The sequence below is a fragment of the Lepidochelys olivacea genome (genome assembly GCF_965140295.1).
Source record: "Lepidochelys olivacea isolate rLepOli2 genome assembly, chromosome: 1".
NCBI lineage: Eukaryota > Metazoa > Chordata > Testudines > Cheloniidae > Lepidochelys > Lepidochelys olivacea.
The window spans coordinates 124,047,881-124,073,978 of record NC_140411.1 but is presented as its reverse complement, the minus strand read 5'-3'; the positions used below and the strand labels follow the sequence as shown (position 1 = coordinate 124,073,978).

Below are 26,098 nucleotides of genomic sequence, written 5' to 3'. Positions count from 1 at the left end.
AGTGGCCATAGAGTATCTCTGAAGATAAAATCTGGGAAGGGGGAATAAAATAGATCTACTTTCTTATTTCAATTACAGTGAATAGTACACAGACTGGGAGTTGAATGTTTTTTTACTTTGATGATACAGGAAGTAGAAAGACATATTAGAAATGGAGCAAGATGAAGGAGGACAATGGAGGCAATGGTTGAATCAAAGACTTGGCATTTCCTAGTGGACCACCCCTAATATTTTGTCTGAAACCCTCTACTAATATTGAAATGAATTTTTCAGTAGTTTGTTAAACATATTTTAGAATGATTGTTTCTATTGTTATTTGTATATTATAATGAACATCCCTCGTATCACTGGGCCATAGTTTGATACCGTTGCTCATACTGAGTAGCAATTTGCTCCATAAACTGGGTCCCACTCAAGTGAGTAGGATTACTTGTGGAGCAAGGTTCTCTTCAGGCTAAACAAGAGTATCATAATCTGGCTGTTGTGACAAAAAATATAAGGAGTTACTGTAAAAGAAGTATTTCACAATTTGAGCTACTCTATACTTAATTTAAGGTGGTCAGAAGGCGTTCAAGGGACTAAAACTGGCACTTATTGCATTTTGCCATTTAATATGTTTTCAAGTTCCTCCAGTCTTTAAGGTGATGATGGGAAGGGATTGATGGGAATTGGGAGATGAAGGACTAAAAATCAAGCCCACTTAAAGATTAAATTACATTTGATTTAGCCAGAATACCATACTGGGTTTATTTTTTACCACTTAAATTGCATATTTGGAGCAGAGAATACAGGAAACTTCTTCCCATAATTTCTGTCCTTTTTTTCTTTTTTGTTTTTTTCCTCTATCTCCCCATCCCTGCTGCTTTCCCTTGTGCTGGTTCTGTGAAAGCTACCAAGCCTGCATGTGGCAGAATCCAGAGCTGAGACATTGGTAATGCTGATGAGAGAGCTGTAAATTTCTGACAAATCCACAAATATGCCGCTGTTAGGAGAATTTGACCCAAACTATCCCTTTAGGCCCTAACATCCACATTTTCTGATCATGAGTTTCAGAAGGACATAATGCAAATCAGATCTATGTCACAAATTTTAAGTTTCAGGACCTTTTTAGACTATTTACGGTCTTATGCAGGGAGGGTGATACACAGTGATTGCTAGTATACTTTTAAGAAATTATAAACTGGTACTTGTACAAAATAGGGTGATGTAGAAATGATGGGCTTATTTTGGATTGCTCTGTGCACATTTGCAGACATTCAGATTGTCCTTTTAGGATTTAGCTTTTCCATCAAGAACTTTGACTTTTTGGGAAAAAATGAGAAACAGAAAAATTTCCCCAGTTGGATTTCATCCTCGTGGTGACCACATTCCCCCTTCTTGCTGTGCCATCATGGCACTTCATGAGAGTCCATCCACAGGAGGTGGAGTCCAGCTGGAGATACTGGTCCATAGAGCAAAATGGGGGCATGGAGCTCCTGAACTCCAATCTCCATGAGGCACCTTTTCCAAGTGACAATTTTGTAGCTGAAAACTGAAAAGTTTTCAGGTGTTCCGTTTTTCAACAAAAAGTCAAAATTTTCCATGGAAAGCTTACATTTGTCGTGGGAAATTTAATTTACCCAAACACTAAATTTTCCATTGAAAAACAGTTTTGATGCAAAATTTTTGACCAGCCCTACTAATTATAACATTTCAAACTCAATGAGAAACCCTCAAGGCGCGGCAGAATCACTCTTCCCCTGAGTGGTAGGATACAGGTATTGTCAGGATGCACCCAGAACCTAGCTGCTGCCGCTGCTGTGTCTCAGAGCTTGTCTAGATGAATAGTTATTGCACTGCAAGCCGGGGTATAAATCTACCTTGCAGAGCATGCTGTGCACTAATTGTCTGTGTGGACCCTGCTGCCATACACTAAAAGTTCCATAGTGTGCTTTGATTTACCTGGCTTTGAACTGGTGTAACTGAGAGTGGAATTTGGCTAGTAGTATTTTATTGGAACTGTATTTATGAAAGGAACGGCAAGACTGTTACTGATGAGGAATTAATTCACAGCTAAGAATCTGGCTTCTGCTCTCTACTTTTTGTATTTCTGTAGGATCATAGCCTCTGATCATCCCCCTTCCCAATGTTTAAGTGCAGGTTAGTGGCACTAAGGAGGAATGAATGAATACCTACATGTGCTATTCAGAAGGATGCTTGTCAGATAGAAGTAAAATAAATACTTTCAGAAGCTATTAACCATGAATCTTGTTTGGTGGTTCAAGTTTGTGGGCCAGATCATCAGCTAGTATAAATTGCCATAGCTTCATTGACTTCAATTGGAACTAGGTTGATTTACACCATCTATTGATCTGATGCTGAAGATTGATTTTTCTGTATGATACACTTCACATCTGTAAGACTCAATGTTAGACTATTCCAGATACCTTTCATACCATTAGAGATATAGTTCATTTTCCTGCAAATACAGAACTGGGCACTATGATATATTTTCTAGTGTTTTATCCAGTCTAAATTTATAGTCCCAAGTGAACAAACTTCACCAATTCCTTAAAAGACATTTTAGAGGGCTGGTAGGAAGCTTTTCCTGATAATTCTTCATTATTTTCCATTACTCCTAGTTACATCAGTATTTCAGAGTGGTCCCATCTGACCTTAAAAATCTAGGAATACAGTACTAAATAATTCTACTTCATGGAGCTAACACATTTCCTAGATGTGTAGACTGTTATTGTGGCCCGTTTAACAGGGTGGCAGGACTTTGCTGTTAAACATCCTTGTTAACAGGTTTCTAAAGTCTGCAGGTAAATACTGAATGATTCCTGCTGAGTCACTGTGGCTCATTAAATCCAGTTTGGATGTATGAGCATGGGAGAATCTCTCAAGAGAGAAGTAACTAAGACAGAGGAAATTTTGAAGGAAAAGCTCGGATCAGCCAAGTTCAGGAAGGAAGTTTTGGCTGAGGCTTCAGTTGTATTATTATTTTTTAAGTTATTAATGAAGCTAATTAGCTGAGGGGGATTAATAGGGGGAATGAGTTTGGACACTGACTCAGCATGTTGTACTCTGCTGAAGATGGGAAGGGAACTCAGCCCAACTGCATTATACCCAACCACTACCCTTAGAAATTGTTTAGCCAAGCACTACTTATTTGCTTTTTAATGTTTCCTCCTGAGCAAATCTCTCTTGTTTCAGTTTGTTTCTCTTTGAACTTCCTTCAATTTGGTAGGATCATTTGGGTAATACGGAGCCCAGGAATTAATTCAATATTCCAGGTGCACTCTCACTACAGCCATGTGAAGAGAGAGTGCCTGTATTTTTCCTTTGTTCTTTGACCTGATATCTTTGCTTACAAATATTTAAATTACTCTAGCTTTTTCTGCAAGCCTTTACCATTTCAAACTCATGCCTAATTTCCTATACACTTTTAACCCTCAGTCTCTTTCAGTATGTATTTGCCCCAGATGTAATTGCTTGCATTTTTGCATAAACATGTCACCATAGGATGAAGACAGAAGAAAATATATTAAAGTTTTGTGCAAAGTATTATACGAGTGGTGTGTGGATGGCCACAAGGATAAACATTACAACAATAAATATACATACGGATGTGATGGAAAGCAGAAAGATCAGAATGCAGAGGGGTGTCCTCTGTACAAGGTGAATGGTAAAAATGTGAAAACCTAACGAGCCTAGTATTTCTGGAGCTAAGAGCAATTTTGTTTGGCCCTGTAGCAAAACACCACCATTGTCTGTGATGAAAGATGTAATCAAGAAATCACAGATGAGAGATCAAGCTGTTTTCATAGAAAAAGAAAGTGGCAAAATGTACTAATTTTATTTCAGTCAGATAGTTGGTGACTGGGAATTTGGTATGGTGGAGAATAAACTGGGTAGGAAGAATAAATAGAATTACTTTATACAATTAAGTAATTATATGGATAACAATGATTTGGCATTTGAAGAAGAGAGCCTGTAGGGAGGGACTGGTGTGAGCTCCTGGGGCCTAATTTAGAATTCATGGTAAAATTAAGTGGGTAAAAACATAGAAGTACTCACTATATTTTTGGCATGTTTTGTTATTCCTCTATTATTCCTATCCCTCATTATGGCATCTAGAATGATGAATTAATATTCTTTAGCTTCACTGGGAGTAACAATAATTTGAAAGTATTTGAAAAATATTAGTTTATAGTGATAGATTCAGAAACAAATTGTTTTATTAGTAGGATTTATCCCTAAGGGGTATACTTTATAACAAAAGTGGTTCCAGTAGGATATCCCATTTATCCTTGCTGGAGAGCAGTGACCCATACAGACTGTGATGCCTTCAGTGATGATTGTCACTCACATGTAGGAGGACAAATGTGATGTCTTAATGCTACTCCCTGTGCGTCCTATTTCCACAACACATTAAAATTGTTTGTGTAAAATATTGAGCTCTGCAAAGCCACATAAATCTCCTTACTTGATTATCTGTAAGAGAGCAGTAGTCCTATTCCTTCCAGTTCATTTAGTCTACATTCTCAGACTCTTTTATTACTAGTACTTCATAAAAGTGCTGTCTTCCAAAATAGCTCCTTGCTCCTCAAACTCAGTCTGTCATGCCACACCACTGCTGTTCTAGTACTGGGTCTGTGAAGAGTGCAGACTACCCAGTTGTACTGGTTTTGGTGATGGAGACATTCACTGAGGAATCTTACAGTGAAACTAGGGTTACCAACTTTCTAGTCACACAAAAGTGAACACCTTATCCCTGCACCTTCCTTGAAGCCCTGCCCCCTGCTTACTATATTCCCCCTCCCTCGGCGGCTCGCTCTCTCCCACCCTCACTCACTTTCACGGGCTGTGGCAGGGGATTTGGGTGTGGGAGAGGTGAGGGCTCTAACTGGGGGTGTGGACTCCAGGGTGGGGCCAAAAATGAGGTGTTCAGGGTATGGGAGGGGGCTCTGGGCTAGGGCAGGGAGTTGGAGTGCGGGAGGGGGTGAGGGCTCAAGCTGGGGGTGTGGACTCTGGGGTGGGGCTGGAGGATGAGGGGGTTGGTGTGCAGGAGGGGTCTCCAGGTTTTGTGGGGGGCTCAGGGCAAGGGCAGGGGATGGGGTTTGCGGTTGGGGCGTGGGCTTACCTCAGTGGCTCCCAGTCAGCGGCGCAGCAGAACTAAGGCAGGCTGCCTGCCTGTCCTGACACCATGCTGCATGTGCCCTGGAAGCTGCCAGCGGGTCTGGGTCCTAGACGGGGGGGCCAGGAGTTCCTGGCCTATGGGAGTGCAGAGCCCCGTGGCCCTGCCGTCTAGGAGCCAGACCTGCTAGCCGCTTCCATGGTGCAGTGCAGTGCCCCAGGACTGGTAGGGACGAGACTGCCTTAGCGCTGCAGCACAGCCAACCAGACTTTTAACGGTCCCTTTTCAACCCGGTGTTCCAATCGAAAACCAGACACCTGATCACCCTAAGTGAAACAATCATTTAACTTGTGGTTTTTGATAGTTTTGTGCAGCTACGCAGCTCCAGAAGGAAAAATCTAGAACTGTACATGGCAGGTTTGCCATGCTTCCAGGATTGTCCTGGAGTCTCCAGGAATTAAAGATTAATCTTTAATTAAAGATGATGTCATGTGACGAAACCTCCAGGAACATGTCCAACAAAAATTGGTAATCCTAGTCTCAGGATGCTTCAGAGTGTGGGGGACTAGCCCGTACATAACACAGTTATGGGAGCTGCTGCTAGCAGAAAGGAATTTGGCATTTTCCACTATTAGCATGCTTAAGGAATTCAATTATTCAGCCAACTTCATTTGGATTTTCCAATCGCATTCACTTTTAGGATGAGACCAAGCACAGAGACTTTCAGCTCACTGAGATGAGAAGGTAGTTCACCCTTTGTGCTTCTTCAAGTATTATGTTCTCTGCTGAGATTGCTGGGAAGGGTGTCAGTTACTGGTGACTATCTGAAAAACAAATGAGAGATTTTCAAAAGCACTCAACAGTTGCCTAATTCTGTTGCCGTTGATGTCAGTGGCAGTTTTACCATTGATCTCAGTGGCAGCATCACTTTTGAAAATCCCACCCTAAATGTCCTCCCCACCAAAAACAATGAAAATACTTGCAATAGAGAGTGGTTTATTTTCATTTCAGTGTGCTTCTTTGGTTTCATTTTTGTAACGTGTAGCAAGAACAAAGAGGAAAATGCAAATTAATGACATTTGTTGCTTTGTTTTTAAGCAAAAAAGTGCAGAACAATTTAGTATTTTTGAGCATTTCAGTCGGAAGAATTTTTCCTTTTCCAACTTGAAATAGGATTTGTCTACATTAGGTGTAATTTTTCATGGAGTTTAGCATGTGTAAAGGTTTTCTTGTCTTCTAATTATGACCAATACTTTTGAAAAACATAGTTGGGTTTGTGGAAATTGAAAGTAATTGCTTTTTTTTTTTAAATTGTCAAGTGTCCTTGATTGGATTAGCAAATTCATTTGCCAGTTAAATTATGTGAAAATGAAAGAGTGAGCTTTGGGTCATACTCTGCTTTAAAAGAATAAATAGGATTAATTGCTGTGAGTCAGTTGTTAAAAATAGTTTTTGTTTTACCTTTCATGCTGTATATAATTCATGTATCTTAGTACATGAACAATTACATTTAAAAGCACATTACAAAATAAGTCAAAATTGGGATAAAATCCACACAAAGCCGCAGATCCTGCAACCGTTTACAAACATGCTTAATTTGATTACTATGAGTAGTCCCAGGGTATGTCTACACTAAAAATGTATCAGCTGAAGCCGTGCTGCTGTCGTGATTCAGAGTAGACGCTTAACTACAGTGACTGAAGGAGTTCTTCCATTACTGTAGTAAATCCAGCTCCCCAAGAAGCAGTAGCTTGGCTGATGGATGAATTCTTCTGTTGTCCTAGTGCTGTCTACACCAGGACTTAGTTTGGCTTAACTTCTTCTCTCATGAGTGTGATTTTTTTACACCCCTGTGTGATGTACCTGGATTGACCCAACTTTCTAGTGTAGGCCAGCCATAAGTGAAGTCAATAGATAGTGGTAGTAAAGCTAAGAATGTGCATGAGAATTTGCAGGATTGCGGCCTAAATACTTCCCAGTGCACTTCTGCACAAGTACATTGGTATGCCCGTATATAGTGAAATGGAGGATTAAGGCATAAAACAGTAGATTATGTATTTGGGTGAACAGCAGGGAAAAACTGACTATAAATATTTGTGCAAATTTAAAATTATTCTTTATTTGATCATATTTATGACTGTCTTGTGGTCATCCCCTCTACACATTTAAACTTCTATGTGTCTGAATATTTGCCCAAAAAATCACCAGAAGTACTTTTCAAGGTACATATTTGCTTGTAAAATATTTAATTCACATTTTGCACTATTTTACTTAATTAGGTAAATTTATCTAAAGATAAGAAAACCAGAAATAATAATATCATGTGGCAGATGCAACTAATTAATGTAGTGTGGATTGCAGAGTGCTACCTACAGGTAAAAATATTTTCTGAAGAAATTCATAGATAATTCTGAATAATTAATAAAGCTGAGATGTTCTTGGTGATCATGTAGAAGTTTCTGAGGACTCTTTACATGATTTTAAAATGTGATTGTAAATAACATAATCTGTGTGTATCTGTGTATATATGGAATACATGGTGGAATTGCATAAAGGTTTTGTTGACGTGAGTTTGGGAGGTTTGGATTACTCATGAGTGGCAAAACTATGAATACAGGACTCTTATGCCAGTAAAACCTTTATATGCCACCACACCATCATGTACCCTTTATAATATGATACAGAAATCTATTTTAGGAATTTTTGTGGAGAATTAAAAAAAAGTTGGGACAATTTCTTGTATCCCTCTACATGTTAAGATGTTACCATTTACCATTAGTGTAAATGCACAGAGTGCAGAGAGAGAGAGAGAAAATAAAATGAATACATGCAAACCATCTCCCAGTAGGACCTCAAATGGCTTTTTCAGACACAAAAATTCCATCAATATACAGTCAGATATCTTGGCTGCCTCCAGAAGGACCAGAGTGGGTGCTAGACTCCACTGGGAACCCAGGAATCTCCCCTTTTCAATAGAATGGAGTTTTCATTTGTAGACTTGTAGGGCTGCAAAATAGTAGACATTAGGACCAAATTGTCTGCTTGTGTAAGTGAGCAGAAATCTCTTATACTAGCAAGGAATTTGCCCCCAAAAGTGACATTTTATATGCAGAAGAGATGTCCATGTCTCTGGGGACTGGATCTTGCCTGTCCTGGGTCTCAATCAGGTATATTTTTGGGGTATATTCTGCATTTGATAGTGTGGAGAAATGTATCTATGGAAGGTTGTTTTTTTGAAAAACAGTGGCTCTTTGGAGATACTCAAAGATTTGGAATGTGTGATTCAGTCTCTGGGAGACAAATTAGTGGAAAGGTCATAATTATGAGATAAATTGCACCAGTGAGTGATAAATTATTTATAACATCTTTCTAATTTATGGGATGGGTATTTATGTGTGTGTATATTTTCTGCTATCCATGAAATGCAGCCACTTCTATCTAAAATATGAAAAGTATTTAACAAAACAGTCACAACACTGAATAACAATAAGCCATAGAAGTTAAAAGTACATTGTTGTTAAAATAAAAAGGGTAGGCAGGATGCAATTCTTTCATTAGAATTTAGCATGAAAACCCGGGTTCACTCACTTTACTCTTTAAAAATATCAGGGGATCATTAGTAACCACAATTGTTCAGTACTTCCTTTTTATTGTTAGTAGGAATATAAGAGGATAAATACTTTAGTTTTAATTTATTTAATTTAATTTATTTTTAAACATGTTAGTTGTGTCAAACGTGGGTGGAAGTCATTCCAAGCATCAAGTATCAGAAAGACTAGCTTAGTTATAAATGTCTATGCTAAATGTAGAGATCATCTGGGTGACCACTGTTATTAAGGACTATGTTAAGAATCGGATTCAAAGCTTGTCATGAGATAAGTCATGACCAATTTAAAGTAATTTAATGACTTACAAAATCAATCAGTGAACAGCGAGGAGCTCTGTAAAGCAAAATAAGATTTTTGTCACGTTGACCATAACACATTCTCACTCATCCTTCCTAAATATTATCTTCCAGCGAACTCAATATCTAATAACATCTTGACATCATTTTGAACACTAATGATTTCCAGATAAACTTTTTGTCAGTGACAGGTACTGGTCACTATATTGTTGTTTGTGCCATCATGCTCTTATGCACATTGCCTGCTCTTCTATAGGTTTTCAAGGAATCTTGAACTATAATTTTCCTCATAAAGCAAAGTCACATAAAACATTTGGTCAAAGTTTCTTTAGCAATCTTATCATTAGCATAATACTTGAAAAGTAATGTATTTATCAGTGTATACATGCCAATAATTTCTAGTTTATTTTACATGTTGGAAAGGAAGTGGCAAAAGGAGAATTTGAGCTGAAGAATATCAAAGACAATTTAAAATCAGAGGAGAATTGGGGGTGAATATCTGGGGAGCTTTCTAGACCAGTAAGGGGCTACTTTCATGCAGTCTGGCATAGATACATTAGACCTCCATGTTCCCATGTATCCTGGAGGTGGGGAGTTCATCCTGAGAGATGCCAGGCAGTGTTATGTCTATAGGACCCCTCTCTTGGTTTTCTCTTAAGAGGGTAACTTTAAAAATTATCTGGCGTGAGGGTTCACAGGTGACATGCTGAAGGAAGCCACTGAGGGGATGAATAGAATCCCTGCATTCCTTTGCTGTCCCAGCCCTACCCCATTCCTGGCCAGTACTACTCACTTTTTGAGATGTACAGGCCTTCTGTAGCTCCCAACAGAGGTTATGATCAGTTTCTTGTGCTGTGGCCTTCTACCTTACACCATGGAGTTCTTGCCAGCAGGATCCACTGTCAGGATTATGCAGTAGAAGTAGATGCAGTCCCTGGGGTGAATCATGGCTTAGGTCTTTTAGAGTGTAAGGTATTGTCCAATGGAATGTGTAGACGTCCTCTTGATTGAGTTAAATTTAGGGAGGACAGGGCACTCAAGAAGGTAGGAAATAGGACATGATGACCTAATAAGTATTTTTCCATCTTCACATTATTTCAGTAGGAGACAGTGATAGTGGTATCCAGTGAGATTTTGAGTAGTGTGCGCAAGCACTACTCAAACTTTTACTCAAAAGTTTCTCATGCACCTAATTCCTAACTTTCTGTTCTTCAGCTATTACAGCATTGGCCCTCTCTTGTACTGTGGTTTCTCTGTGTTGAACTGTGAAATATCTTGAGAGTTTTGTTATATAGACAAATGTCGAAACACAACACTTACTGCACATGTGTACTACATCAAATACATCTCATAATGGGATAATTTCTGTGCTAGTTTACCACTTGTTGATATAAGTATTGCCATTGTTGTCCTTTTATCAGAGGAGCCTCAGAATCTATATAATAAGATTCCAGGATTGTCACTCTGTCTGTGTCACTCTGAAGCCTAGAATGTCTGTTGGGTCAGTGTGAAGCAATAGAAACAGCTACAAGCACAGCTGAGAACTCTTTTTGTTTGTAATATCACCAGGTGCAATCATCACTGGGATTTGTGGTTTGTTAATGTCCAATTTTTAAATTCTCAGTCATTGTGACTTTATGCCAAGAGGCCTAGAACATTGTGATGTCAGAGGTAACTCAACCAATCACCACCCATACTCTTCAGCTAATTTAATGCAACAATTTCACTGGTTGTAGAATGGACACTGCACAGATGGTAGATTTACTTGGCCCAGCTGTCACACTTGTGTGACATGGGCAGAACCATCCCTTGGGGAGGGTGAATCAGGGCGACCGCCCTGGGCCCTGTGCTTTGGGGGGGCCCTATGCTTCCATAAAATCGGGACTGTCCTGATATTTAGCCCTTTGTCCCGCATCCCGACTGATGTATAATCGGGACACCATTTGTCTTGATATTCAGGTGAGGAGGTGAACGGGAAGGCGAGCGGCAAGTAGGCAGGTGGTTGAGGAGGCGAGTGGCAGGTGAGTGGGTGGCCAGTGAGGAGGAGAGCGGCAGGCGGCAGGGGTGGGGTTGGGAGGGGTGTTGAGGAGGTGAGCGGCAGCTGGGTGGGCGGATGCTGAGGAGACTAGTGGGGAGGCTGATTTCTTCCGGGCCCCGCACCCTCCTGGGGACGGCCCTGGACATGGGTTTTCAGGTACTAATATAAATAATCTCACTTACATTCTCCAACCCTAAAGATGGGAGTAAAATCAACACCTCTGAAGGAGAAACCACTCTTTTCTCAGCTTTACTATGTACTGTAAATCCTGGTCTGATGCTGTTAATTTCATATAAATGAATGTTGCAGTACTGAAGGAAGATTATTTTTTATAGACTGAATGCTTTTGTGCAGGGTATCCAAACAGTTCTTAAACTATTGTTCTAAAATTATCCTCAGCACATAGTTTATACATATTTTTGTTTTATCTAAACCATCCAGAGAAAAAGAGAGAGAGAGATTTTCTTTAAGTACCTGCACAGTGATGGTATTAGGTGATTCTCCTGAGATGCTTTCTGTGCCAATGTGAAATCTCTAGTGTTAGTTTAGAAGTTAGTTCCCAGCTTTATAAAATATTGATGTCAGATTTTTGAGAAATGTTTTGAAATGAATAAAATAATCTTTCCATGGAGAGATTTTTGAAGGATCTCCCAAGACTAGGATTTGAATAGCAGGTGGGGGTGAACTGTGACAAAATAAAGCATTAGTAAAGCAGAATGGTTGCTCCACAAAATGGATGAAGGACTAGAAAATATTCTGCAGGGAACAGCTCTTCATTGGCAGAGGGATGGCATCTAATACAAGTCTTTTCCATCACCAATGTATCTGACTATGATGTTTCAGATTTAAGCCTTGACCAAATAGCTCATTTGTAACTGGTTGAGAAACAATATTCACCTTTCCAGTAACTACTTCAAGTCTGCAAAAGTCCAGTGGTTTCCTTCATTTTTACAATATGTATAAAGACTACACTGAGTGTCGCTGCCCCAGGATCAAGTAAAGCTATTTGGGAAAGTATTGCATATGAATTTGCATAATTTTATAGTGCAGTGCAATACCCTACAACTAGAGCATGGTTAGTTATCCATTGTTAGGGGATACATTGACTGAGAAAAGGAATATTTTATATTTGATTAAACTCCTGCTGCATGAAGGCAGGTGTTATCCTAGTCTCTGTGGTGATGTCTGCTTTAGAGTTGAGGTAAACATGCTTTTGTTAAATACTGAAAAGCATGAAGTAAAGGTCATATTTATCATTATGCTGATGTGCTTGTCACACTTGTAGTTTCGAAATTAAAAAAAGAAAAAACCTAGTCTGTTAAATCAGAGATGCTATTTTTTACAGCTAAAAGAGGTCAGTACGTTATTTTTCCAGATAATCCATCAATGCCAGGGTGAGTGAGTTTCCAGAGTCCGTAATGTTAATGGTTCAGCGAGAACGTGTGTGTTTCTGTGCTGCCATTGTAGTCCAGCATTTTTTTCATTGTCTAACACCGAATGAAAGGCTTAATTGTTATCACATAAGCATTGGCTGGAATTTTCCACAGCCCTTGAATTATACAACTCACTGATTGTCAACACCCTTACTGTCTTTTCATTGCCTAGCTAGAATTGGAGAAACGTTTAGGGGAAAACTTGTGCCTTGTGTTGCACAGCTGTGGGCCTGGGGAGGAGAAATCACAGAATCCCTACTGCCTTTTCTCCCCTGAAGTGAACAGCATGGCTGAATCTCTCCCTAGTGCTGGCAATGGGAACCAGTTAGCACCACAAGCAACCCAGCACATCCCAGAGGAAATGGTCTGTGTTTTTCAAGGGTGTGTCCAGCTAGCCAGTGTGCCATGCTGTGGTCAGCAAGGTCAGGTATTACACAAACAGGGAAAATAGAAAATTGATAAGCAGGGACAATTTTTTATTACTTTAGATATGTACAAATTCTAAACAACCAAGCAAACAAAAGATGTGCCTAGTCATACACTAGATGCCAGTGGCATACCTTACTAATAGAATGTTAAAACATCATGAAACACACAATATGAAACCAAACAGAGTTAAAAAGATAGGAAATATACAGTGTAAGGGTACATTTTGCTCAGGTATTCAGATTAATTCTAGAATACCATGGCTGCACTTTCTTGCTTTTATTCAATCAGCCCAGACTCTGCCCTATGATACCCATGTACAACTTCCAATCAGATCAGAGGGACTAGTGCACACAAATGAGGAAAAAAATTGGCTGCAATTTATTTTGCTAAAGATCCTGAGTTCTGTAATATGTGTAAAGTACAGAATTGGCTGGACGCTTCTTTGTTTCTACTTTTGTGCAGATGCCTCAGTCATCTCTTGTATATATCTCTCTCCTTACTACATGTTCCATTCTGTGCATCCGATGAAGTGGGCTGTAGCCCACGAAAGCTTACGCTCAAATAAATTTGTTAGTCTCTAAGGTGCCACAAGTCCTCCTCGTTCTTTTTTGCGGATCCAGATTAATACGGCTGCTGCTCTGAAACCTCTAGTTCAGTGGTTCCCAAACTTGTTCCGCTGCTTGTGCAGGGAAAGCCCCTGGCGGGCCGGGCCAGTTTGTTTACCTGCCTCTTCCAGCAGCTTCTATTGGCCTGGAGCAGTGAACCACGGCCACTGGGAGCCGCGATTGGCTGAACCTGCGGACACAGCAGGTAAACAAACAGGCCCGGCCCGCCATGAGCGGCGGAACAAGTTTGGGAACCACTGCTCTAGTTAATAGTTTTTATAAGAGCAAGGAAGTTCTCTTCCTTCCCAACTTGCTTTCCAAGAAGATAGTAAGTATCTCCACCACATCCACTCCTCCCATGGCTATCCCTGCTGTTCTTCACAGCCGAGAGCCCTAGAGCTAAGTGTTATTTCCCATCTTAAAAAGCTGAGTCAGAAGTTACGCTGCAGTGTTGCAATTTAACTTTGTATGTAACAGACAGAATGGGGCCACACCAGAGTTTCAGTAATGCCAAACTATTTTTTAAATGATCTTTCTGTCTGCTAAAGTGATATACCTGTGATATCCAGGGAAACCATGTTTGCATCATTTCCCAGAATTGTGATTAGAAGCTGCCCACCATTTCAAATGCCTCCAAGGGGCACTTCACTCTTGGATAGTCTGGATTCTCCTATTAAGAATCCATTTTTTAAAGCGTAATGAGAAGTACTATGCAACTTTTGATTCAGCTTTTTAAATATTAAAGGCAAGTTCTTCTTTTTTTAAAAGTCCCACTTTCATGTTCAAGGGAAACTCATCATCTGGTGGTGATGAAGTGGAGCAGAAGGAAGGGCAGAGTGAGTGCAGCTGACACTGCAGGGAGGTGGAGGGTACAGATAAGGCCATTGTCTTCCAGAGAAGCAAGGAAACCTGGGGGGAAAAGTTAATTTCAGGCTGCTTAAAGGAGTAGGGATTTATATTTTGTATTCATTTTCAGTTGATTTTAGGTTATTTTAATTATAGATCTCCTTTAGTGACATAATGATAGATTTTATTCATTTTTTTTACAATGTAGCCTGTTGACTAAGGGTGTGATGTCCCCTTTTAGTGGCTGGTCCATACACAGGATAAAAGCCTGCTAGTAGAACCTCCTAATAGAGTTATTTCTTTGCTCAAATTGTACAGGCCTGTGCTCTGGGTGCCTGAACCAAAGCTTACTGAACTTAGTCTGAGTCTTTCCATTAACTTCTGTGGGCCCTTGGATCTGGTTTCTAACAGTGAAGGTCCCAGGTAGGGTTGCCAGATGTCTGGTTTCCGACCGGAACTCCTTGTCAAAAAGGGACTGTAGCAGCTCCGGTCAGCACCACTGAAAGTTCGCTGAAAGTCCAGCTAAGGCAAGCTCCCTGTTGCTCCCAGAAGCGATTGGCATATCTGGTTCCTAGCCGCAGAGGTGGCCACGGGGCACTGTGTGTTATACCAATAAAATAAAAAACAGCAGGATCTTATTAAAGGGGAAAAGGCAAAATGCCACGTTTATTGTGAATACAGAAAGAATCATAGTAAGCAATTAGTTATAGCTATAACATTCCATTCAATTTCATATTTATTCACACATTCATTCATACACACACACACACACAGGTTCTGCAGGGTTGTTATCATAGTTACCAGCCTTACAGTTGCTTGTGCCAAGCCACTGGCCAAGTGACCTGGACACAAGGAGGGAGCAGGGCCTTGTCAGATGCTCATCTGATGCTCCTGGAAGTTGGTTTGCAGAATCAGACCCCAAAGTTCTCACTTGCTAGAGTCCATTTTTATAGGAATTTATTCCTATGCCAGTCTATGGGAATTGCTTCATCATGCTGTTGCTGAATCAATCAGCAGATGGCACATTCCTGACGGCTCCGTGCTGCCAGATGTTATCTTGTTCTTCGGTTCTCTCATCCTTGAGGCTGTTGGGTGGATTCCAGTCTGCCCTCCAGGGGTCCTCTGGTTGTTTCCACTTGACACCTTCTTCAGCCAATCAACACTGGATTCTTAGGCTGGCACCTACCTGATCATTCATTTATTATCCACACCAAGCATCCATCCACATACATCCTCTATCTCTATTTTAATCACAATTGTTAACAAAGCGAGATGAATACAACAAAAGGGTGGGGAGTCTCTGTGTGCTGTTTCTGTTGTTACAGAGTATCACTTTGAGTCTCTCTTTGTGTGAGTAGTTGTTGTTACAAAGTATTGCTTTGAGAACAGACTCTGTCTTAGGATGTACTAACACAATTAGCAGCTTGCAAATTTCACAGAGAGAGAGAGAGAGAAACAATAAAACCAAGAGAACAAAAACCAAGAGACCTCTTAATTAATAATGCCCTGGAATTTAAACTATGGGGAATCAAACTCATTTGTGATTTTAATACAGAACTTCTTTAATATGATCCAGCATAACATAATCCCCCTTTTGACACAAAGATTTATAATCGTCAGTGTCACTTTCTATGTAGCCTATTCAAGAGAAGGTACTGTGAGGCAATTTGAGTTTTGATTCCAATTCATCCTACATACATGATCCTAGTGATGTATCTTTACTACAAGGTTCTGGGGCAACCGGCAAGGTGAGGCACACCAACTTTTGAGGAGTCCATTTGGTACAACCTCTAGTGTCCAATAGCTTCCCTCCCTCCCCAGCCCACTGGCTCGAGATCCGGGGTAGCCAGAAGGATTGAGGTGGCCACGGGGCTCTGTGTCCTGACCCCACCCCGAGCACCAGCTCCGCACCTCCCATTGGCTAGGAACTGAGGCCAATGGGAGCTGTAGGGGAGGCTCCTGTGCATGCGGGCAGCGTGCAGAGCCTCCTGGCCCCTCCATCTAGGAGTCGGACATGCCAGTTGCTTCTGGGAGCCACCTGAGGTAAGTTCCATCTGGCTGGAGCCTGTACCCCCTCCCGTACCCCAAACTCCTGCCCCCGTCTGTAGCCCCCTCCTGCACCCCACATCCCCAGCCGGAGCCTTCACCCCCTGCCCAAGCCTTTTGAAAATGAGTGGGGGTGGGGGGAGAGTGAGTGATAGAGTGCGTGGGGGATGAGGCCTAGAAGAAGGGGCAGGGGCAGGGTGTGGGGCAAGGGTGTTTGGTTTTGTGTGATTAGAAAGTGGGTAACCCTAGTCCCAGGTTCTTTGTCCATGGACAATACATGGATGGGAGTAGCCATTATATTTTCAAAAACATTGTATAATCACAATACAGACATTCCAGACTCTGTGTGTGTTGGGATGGAATATCACCACTGCCTTTGACCTCATGTCCAACACACCAGAAGTGTGGCAGTATTCTCGTATGATACCTAGCCTGTCATGTCCTATTGCTTACGTTTAGGAGTAGTAGTAGTAACATTCCACTCCTGTCTGCCAAGGACACACACACAATGAGGATAGAGCTAAGTTTGTTTTTTTTAACTTTAACTTTAAAACCTAAATATGTGCCACCCACAAAATTGTGCTTGTTTGATAAAGAAAGAAGGCTTTCTTTTTACAGTTTTTTCAGGAGTAATGGTTTTGACAGATGGATTGTATATCTCTTCACCTCATGTTAATAACTTCTTTTTAATGGCGGCACTTTAACTGATGTCTTAAACTCCCTCCATCGCAGGGTCTCCAGGCTTGAGGTCGAGCCTGAGCATCTATACCGCCGTTTTATAGCTCCATGAGCCAGAGTCAGCTGACTTCTTATTGCAGAGTACACATACACTTAGATGTAAGGGACCTTAGTGTAAATGTTAATTAGTCCTAGTGAATCTTGTATGTATAAACAGTATTTACAGATTCTGTTTTGTCTGGCATACAGAGAACTGCAAACTATAGTAACAAAAATTAGGTGTATCTGAAGTTGTGAAAAATGGTGGTATATGATTTTATTTGAGAAGCAGTTATAAAAAAGTTTTGGAAGGGATATATACAATTGAGCTTCAGGCCATTTGCCAACCTCTATTTAATGTAGGTTAGAAACTTTTCCTGTGGGTAGATTTTCCATTACTGCCTGCAGTAGTTTCTTGCATCTTTCCCTGAAACATCTGGTACTGTCCACTGCTGGACTGAAATTTTTTGATGGAATACTGTTTGTGTGTGTGTGTGAGAGAGAGTAACTTAGAGTAAGTTATTGTAAATAATTGTTATAGTTAATTAAAATAAATGCTTCTGAACTTTTAAATTAACATTTTGATTGAGAAACAAGTAAATCAAACCCACATCTATCTTAAGATAATTTAGATATGAAACCAGTTTAATGAAATGTTCAGATAATTAACAAATGCAGATTGTATTAAATAAGTAGGATTAAATGGATTGGGTTGTTTTTATTTTTCGATACCGTAGGAACAAAATAGATTGTGTTATTTAAATACAGTTTATGTTCTAGACTAAACTTTTTGCACCAATAGTATCTTCAAATATTTTTTGATTTTGAATCTTAACCTAATAGTGAATATAAGCTTCCCATCCTGTGGCCATTGACTTGTCTTAAAGGTTTACCAGGTTAAAATATAACAGTGAAAAATAAGCAATGAACTAGAGTGAAAAATGTTAATGTATAAACTGATAATAAATATATGAAGAACCCTATCAACTCAGTTTCAAGTTATTGCAACTCATTCATTTCTGCTGTATTTTCCTCCTACTCTTCCCCCACACTTGTTCCTCTAAATCTCTTCTCTTTGCCCCTGTATAGTCTTCTCCCTTTTTCATCTTCACATCTATTTCTGTGTCACTCCATTCCCTTAAAACACCCTTCCTTGCTTCATTTGTATCTCTCCTTGAAAACTGATACCTTCCATGAAGTCTTGTGACAACACACAAAATAGACAATATAATACAATATTTAAGGCAGGACTCAGAAACAGCTGGTACACACATGCACTCTGTACTATCACTTCTCTGAAGCCATTGCCCTGTTCTCTAGAATCTCAACTATTGTTTAAAAATAAAAGTCAGTCTCTATCTGTTATGGTTGCAATAGATAGAAAACCTAAAAAATGTGAATCAAGTGTAACCAAGTAAACCTCTGTGTGTGTGTGTGTGTGAGAGAGAGAGAGAGAGCCTGCAGAGATCCTGGAACAACATCCCTCAGCAGTTTTAACTGCCCATTCATCATCTCAGTGAGGGGTTAACTCAGATGGCCAGTGATGCTAATTTTAAGGTCAACATTGTTAATTGTTCCATTCCTCATGTAAGAGAGAAGATGGAGGGTCACAGATCTGCGTGAATTACTGTGAGGGAGGTCTCATTTTGGTGCCACAGGTGGGTGGGAGATGCCACCACTTATTTTTCACAGTCAACAGGAAACTGAGCCTAGCAGAGCCTATGTGCATGTTGAGCAAGCTGCATCAAGGGAACCAGGCTCCAGGAGCCTAGTGGAGCTCAGAGAGCTGCACAATTGTGTTTTGAACATCTGCACAATCTGTGAGCAGTGTCTCATTTTAGTGACAAGTGGGTGGAACTTATTATGTGCATAGAGCTTTGAAAAACACCATTAACTTCTCCCCATCGCAATCTGACCCCTGGTTTAAGGAAACTGAAACTGACTGCTTAGTTGCATCTGAGGAAGTGAGCTGTATAGCTCACGAAAGCTTATGCTCTAATAAATTGGTTAGTCTCTAAGGTGCCACAAGTCCTCCTTTTCTTCTGACTGCTTAGAGACAATGCCTCTGTGCCACCAGTATTCCTCATATGTCTGGACTTTGTTATCTGTATCTGATTTGGAGACAATTTCTGCTATACCGTACATATAAGGAGTCTTGTAAAGTCAATGCGATCAGTATCTGGCTCTTCGACTGTAAGATTGATTGTAAGATTTGTGTAGCCCAATTCACATGTCAAGTGCAATATAGCAACTCTCAGTGATTTGTCAATTATAATTTTGTTAATTCAATTGTCAGGAAAAAGCTAATTGCTGTTATTTTATTTTATGTATTATTTATGTTATCATAATACCCAGTTAAGATTGGGTTCCCATTGTGTAGGCACTGTTTAAACATATAGATCCCTGCTCTGAAGAGTTCATAGTCTAATGGAAGACCACACAGGAGTGAGCATGTAAAGGAGCTGTCCCTGGTGCTGTTGAGAGAGGCGTAGTGGAACCATGAGCCCTAAAAGTCCTGCCTTTGTGGGGGATGAAGGGGCAGGAAAGCTCAACTAGCTCCCTGCATCCTGGGGTTGCTGCTTCTAAACTATCCTTCCTGGAGAATACTGGGGCCCTCTGAAAGGAAAATTTCCCCTGGAAAGATCCATGGAGAACTGGTGGACTGCTGTGGCCACGTGTTCACCAAGACCTGGTTCCTGTGGGTTTGACAAGCTCTCTCCTATTGCCCCTCATTCTCCTGCTAAGTCTTCTCTTTTTGCAGGATGTACTTAGTAGAGCTGGTCAAAACTTGGAATTTCCATGTTGAAAATTGGAACAAAACCAAATATTGTAGAAATTTCCCATGATGCAGTTTTTAATTTTTTTATTTTAGATTTCATTTTATTTTCTGTTTCCTCTCTCCCTCCATTTTCATATTTGTCTTATTTTTATATTATTTCATGACTTGTCAGTTGTAGTGCATATTATGCACTGTCATAATGTGACATAATGTAGCTGACATCAAAGTGTCTTCTTTATGTTGTAATGAAATGACAGTTGACACTCAAACAGGAGACACTTTGGTGTAGAAAAGAAGATATTTCAGTCATTATGAAATAACAGCTGCCCTTAATGATTTGAAAAATAAAATAAAATACAATTTCAACTATTGTCATATTATGCCATTTGAATATTATGTCATGTTATGCACTACTGCTACTACTGACATGTCATGAAATAATGTAAAAATAATAAAAATACTTAACAATGAAAAATCCACAAAACTAAATATAATTTGAAATTTCAAAATTCCTAAATGAAATTGACATTCTGAAACAAATTTTCATTCCAAAATGAAATTTCAAAATTCACTGAAATGAAAATGTTTACATGATTGTTTCATTTCAAAATAACTGTTTTTTCTCTGCAGGAATTTTCTCAAAAGGCTTTTATTTTGATGACAACAGCATTTGCTTTTTAAAAACATGTTTTGATGAAACATTTCTGACCAGCTCTACCACTTAGTCTAAGGAACCAGTCTTTTTTAGTTACATGTACAGTTAGTATTAACTGTATCCTGGAACTAAATTATTTAGTACTTTAACCTGACCTCTAGATTTGTATGCCCAATTTTTTGAATACCTAACTTTGAACACCTCAAAAAATTGAATTTGAGCACACAGATTGGGTAGTTAGATGGCCGACTAGGGGAACGCTATTTGCATGTGGAAAAAATTGCACTTTTGAAAATGTGTCCAGTGGTATTTAGAGGATGAAGAAGAAGAATCCGATTTGCTTCTGCATTTCCCACTGGAAATTATTGACAACATTCTCTGACAGGAGCTACTGACCTTCACTGATTGCACATCTGGATATATTTTTTCACTTGGCATGTTTCCACATGAAATCTCTTGTCCAGATGGAGATACTAAAAATGCTTTCACTTTTCTTCTTTTCTGCATATTTATTTTTTGACTTCCAATACAATACTTTTAAAGACATTCATGTACCATAATTGTTGTAAATATCAAGTTAAATAAGAATTAATTCTACTCAAGCTACTCAGAATTTCATGGGGGGTAGGTCCATCAATGGCTATTAGCCAGGATGGACAGGGATGCAAAACCATGCTCTAAAGTGTCCCTAGCCTCCATTTGCCAGAAGCTGGGAATGGGCAAGAGGGGATGGATCACTTAATGGTTTCCTGTTCTGTTCATTCCCTCTGATGCACCTGGCATTGACCACTGTTAGAAGACAGGACACTGGGGTAGATGGACCATTAGTCTGACCCAGTATGGCTGTTCTTATGTTCTTAATTAAAGTACATCCCTCTGGGCTTGATCATGCATACCTTATGCATCCCAAAATTATATTGATGTCAATGGGAATTTTGGGTGCACAATGAATGCAAATTTGGGTCTCCTTAAGTTATATTTATAGCTTACATGGACAATTGCTCCCCTTGTAAAAATTTTCTTTCCTTATTCCCATAGTAGTCCTAAACTTTAAGCATAGACTTTAAAAAAAGGAGTGCCTAGCTTGGCTCTAAAGTCCACATTTAAATTCCTAGATAAGAGCCTTCATTTTCAAAAATGTTGAGCCACTGACTGTACTTATGAAAATTAGCACTCAAATGTGGATTTAGGAGTAGACCTTGGCAGTTCCAAAAAATAAAATAAAATAAAATAAATTTGGTTCAGGTCACACCAAATCTGAAAATTCTGAAACATTTTTGCAAATCAAATGTCAACAAAAATGTTTTGGGGTTTTTTATTGGGGGAATCAAACAATATGTTTTGTTCATCCAAGGAGGTGACGGTGGTGCTTGTCATGAAACTTTCAGCCCAGTGGCTAGGACTCTCACTTGTGGCATGGGAGACCCAGCTTCTGTTCACCCCTTAATCTGATGTAGAAAATGGATCTGAACTTATATAAAATACTTGAAAAGTCATTGGGCCAGAGAAAGAGTTTGAGAATGACTCTATAGTCTGGTAGGTAGGATATTTACCAGGGAGACGGGAGCTGCAAGTTTAAGTCCCTGTTCTGACTATTTCTACACAGTGCAACAACTTCAAGAGGAGAGATTGAGAGAGCCCTACTTTAGAATATCCTCTAGGCCAGTAATTATGGCACTCTCCTGCAAAGTAGGAGAACCAAGGTCAAATATCTGCTCCACAGCAGGTAGAGGGGGGAATTGAATCTGCATGTACTAAATCCTGAGTGAATGCCCTAACCACTGGCATAAAAGGAAATGGGTACAACCTCCTCTAGATATTTTGTGAATAGAGTCTAAGTATCACCAAAAATTTCGTCCAAAAAATTTCACCCAGCTCAATTTAGAAGCCTAATTTTAGGCACTCAGTAGGCAAATCTTGGCCTTAAATATTAATGAATCTATTTATGTAGAACTGTGCGTATTGTTAAAAGTAGTTGAAAGATTTTTGTTGGCAGCAATCAGCTACTGTTGAAGATTATTAGAAACTTTTATATGGAGAGTATTCTTGTTAATATTAGTACTGTGAACATGCCAATACTTGTCACAAGCCCCATGGCCCACAGAAGCTTGACATTTGTTCAGAGGAGAATAAATTATGTCTTTACATTCATCCAGCTGTGTATTTTTATGGTAGAGTCTTTAGTGGGATTAATCACATGGCCATTTCACATTAGAACTGTCAAGAACTTTCTTAGTGCAAGAATAATACATTAAATGCAGTCTTGTTATTGCTCATGGCTCTCCTGCTGTGAACTCTATTTTTTCCTCTTTCCCTTTCCCATTTCCTGGGCTTGTTGCAAATACTTCAAGAGACATATACTGCTGTGGACTTAAATTGGGACACCTCCCTGGACCTCCCAGATGCTAAGTTTTTATAAAACCTACAACCAGTAGAAGTATTTCCACATAATTTTAACATCCACTTAAAACAAAAGCCTTTACACAAATAAACAGCCCCCTGAAGAATTGGAAACCTAAACAACGCAGCACTAAGACCTACAGTGGATTTTCAAAGGCATAAGTGGAAGGAAGTAAGCACCCAACCCATGCTGAAAGTCAGTCAGTGGAAGTTCTAGGCCTGACTCTCCGTTGTGTCTGTCACAATGTCACTTTTATATGTGAAACTGTCTTAAACAAAAGGGATGCTGAATTCATTGGTTTTCATTATCCAAACTGAGAGAGAGACCAGAAAAAAGTAAACAAAAGTTCAGTTGCTTCAAATGCTTACACACATACTTAATTTTAAGTACAAGAAGAGTCCCAATGAAGTCAATGCATGCTTTACTGGATTGGAACCAGAGAGCCTAATCAGTGAGGAATAAATTGAATTTTAAAAATATTTTCAGTTTTAATAATTGAGTATATTAGTAATGGTAGAAAATGTTTTTGCACTGTCAGTGTTAAAGGGTTTGTTCAATAGCATTTTAATTTTATGACCGAGCTATGTTCCAACAGAACAATGAAATCATCAACCAATAAGAAGAGCTCTTCATTCCTATCCTCATGTAACAGTTTGCCTCTCTCCTATTTTCATGTCTGCTAACACTGACATTTACTGGTGAACATCACATGATGAAGCAATTTTGCATTTTATTACTGATGATTTGCAGGGTTTGACTAGCCAGTTAGTCCAACTTTTTAAGAATGGCACCTTAAAGTGTACTCCAGTTGGAAATATTCATGATGATATTGGCGCAGGAAATCAATGTTTTGATATCAAGGTGTCAGACGATCCTATTTGTTATAAAAGTGGTAGTCCAGAATGGAATGAAGTGTTATTTCTATAACTTCTGACAACAACAATTCATCTTATTTACTTGGCCAGCTTTGAAAAAAAGGGTATTATTCTAGAGGATCTAATGGAGTGATTAATGTATCTGTAGATCAACTTTACTGTGCAAACTTGGCATCTGTTTCTTAATATATTTATCCAAATGAATTGGAAGTCTATTACATATATAGCTGCTTTGTCTTAATGAAAAAAAGGGAATAATTTGGTAGCATATTATTAATAATATATTTTTGCAGTAGTTTGTGAAATACAATGAATTGCTATTTTTATGAGTAAGATTTTTGTCTATGCACTTTTCACTATGTACTGAGTTCCTAACTGCAGAAAATTATATTGTCCTGGAGAAGTAGCACCACTAGAGTTAAGGTTGTGACTAGCTTATTGTTTAACAGCTGATTTTTCTAAGTTTGATAAAGTGCACATGGTTACTCAGATTGTCTTGAAAACTGCTATGCTTCCTGGAGATCTGCCGTAGGGTTAGAGGTCCAGTGAAGGTTGTGTGTAATGCCTTGTCCTCTTCCAGAATGTTGAGTGAACTGATATTTAAACCTCAAAAAACTCCAGGAAATAATAAGTTAAGATAAAACAAACGTAAACCCCTGAAAACTAGGAAATACAGAGTTAAAATTTACAACACCAGTGAAGCATAGGAAAAGTCCAGGTATCCAGTAGGAGAGCTGAGCTTAGAACGGCAGTTGTTCAGTTTGACTGTATTGGATTAAATAGGACCTTACAACTTCTAGAAGTACAAGAGACTATATGGTGGTCTGTCCCCAACAGTGTCCTCGAAGAGCTTCCAGTCTCTCCTCCGATTCTCTCCCGATTATAGAAACAGAAGCTTCAGATTTGGGTTTGGTGCTCACTTGGGTCTCTCAAAAGCTCATGGCCTATGGAATCCAAAGGAAACCAGGCTCTCTATACATATATATTGGAATTGAAGGCCATCAGACCCTATAGCTACATTGTTTTTCCACAAGTGAGAAGACATAAATAAATACAGATGATGATTGATTGACATGGCAACACATCAAAGAAAGGCTTGGACCACAACAATATGCCATAATGCTGCTGGTAGCTGTGCGGAGTGGGAAAGAGTTTTGAGGGTAGCAGTGCACATGATAAATAAAATACTGCAGTTGAGACAGCTTGGATCATTGACTCTCATGTGATCACCATAGCTTGAGGATTTTACAGAGGCTAAGGCCACACAGAAGGAAGAAGCTGATCTTCAAGACACTTATGTATGTCTACCAGCACAGACTAGCTACTCAAATGGCAATTCAAGAAGGATTTATGGAATTTTCAAATAGCTTTACTGTGTCTTAGATGTCCCCTATCCAGCTTTTACCCTAAATAGGTATGTGCAGAGTGACAACTTGTGTAAGGGACAGCTTTGGGAGCAAGACCTCTGGGCAGTAGCAGGCAAAAAGCTAGTTGAAGACAATCAGAGGGAGGATAACATAGAACACACTTTTTCAACTTAGGCTATGTCTCCCCTGCCTAAATGTTGGGTTTTTTTAACTACAAGATAGCTGATATCAGCTATCTTGCTGTAAACGCCTCGTGGAGATAAGGGCCAGGCAGTTTTTATTGCATGTACCTAGGTGTGAATGCGCCTAACTAACTCATGGTAAAAACTATAGAACCTTGTCTCCACTAGAATAGTACAGTGAGATAGACAACCTACAGAAGTTCTCACTGTAAGAAACCCACCCACCTTTTTGGCAGTGAAGACATAACCTTAGTGTCCATAACATGCTGTGTGCTTAAAACCAGCTAATAATGTAGAAATCTTACCAGAACACACATTGCTTTTTGTGGGCTTCTGCTTTAAAAACAATGTATAACAAGTTGTAACGATGCTGGTTCTGATGGGATCTAACTGAGAGCGCCAGTTCAGGACAAATTGTTTCAAGCAGGGCAGTTACAGCCCAAGGCTGGGGTTTTTGTGCACACCAAGGCAAACCAAACCAGCCAAACAGAGAAGACTTTGGTCTCACCCCACTGCTAACCACAAGTCACACAAGCAATTCCCTTAGACACTCCAGTTTCCCAGTATCACCACCAGTCCCACTCGTTATGGGGACGAATGGTTATGAAAGCCAATATCCCAGTAAAAGAAAAAAAGGTTCTCTCGATCCCAAAGGACCAAGCCCCAAACCCAGATCAATATACAAATCAGATCTTACTCACA

General features: G+C 39.6%; 1 protein-coding gene across 1 annotated transcript in view; it reads left to right on the top strand.

Moving 5' to 3' along the window:
- The window catches only part of OCA2 (OCA2 melanosomal transmembrane protein), a 307,809-nt gene that overhangs the window by 246,744 nt on the left and 34,967 nt on the right, over window positions 1-26,098 (top strand). The gene's annotated exons all lie outside the window — the stretch shown is intronic.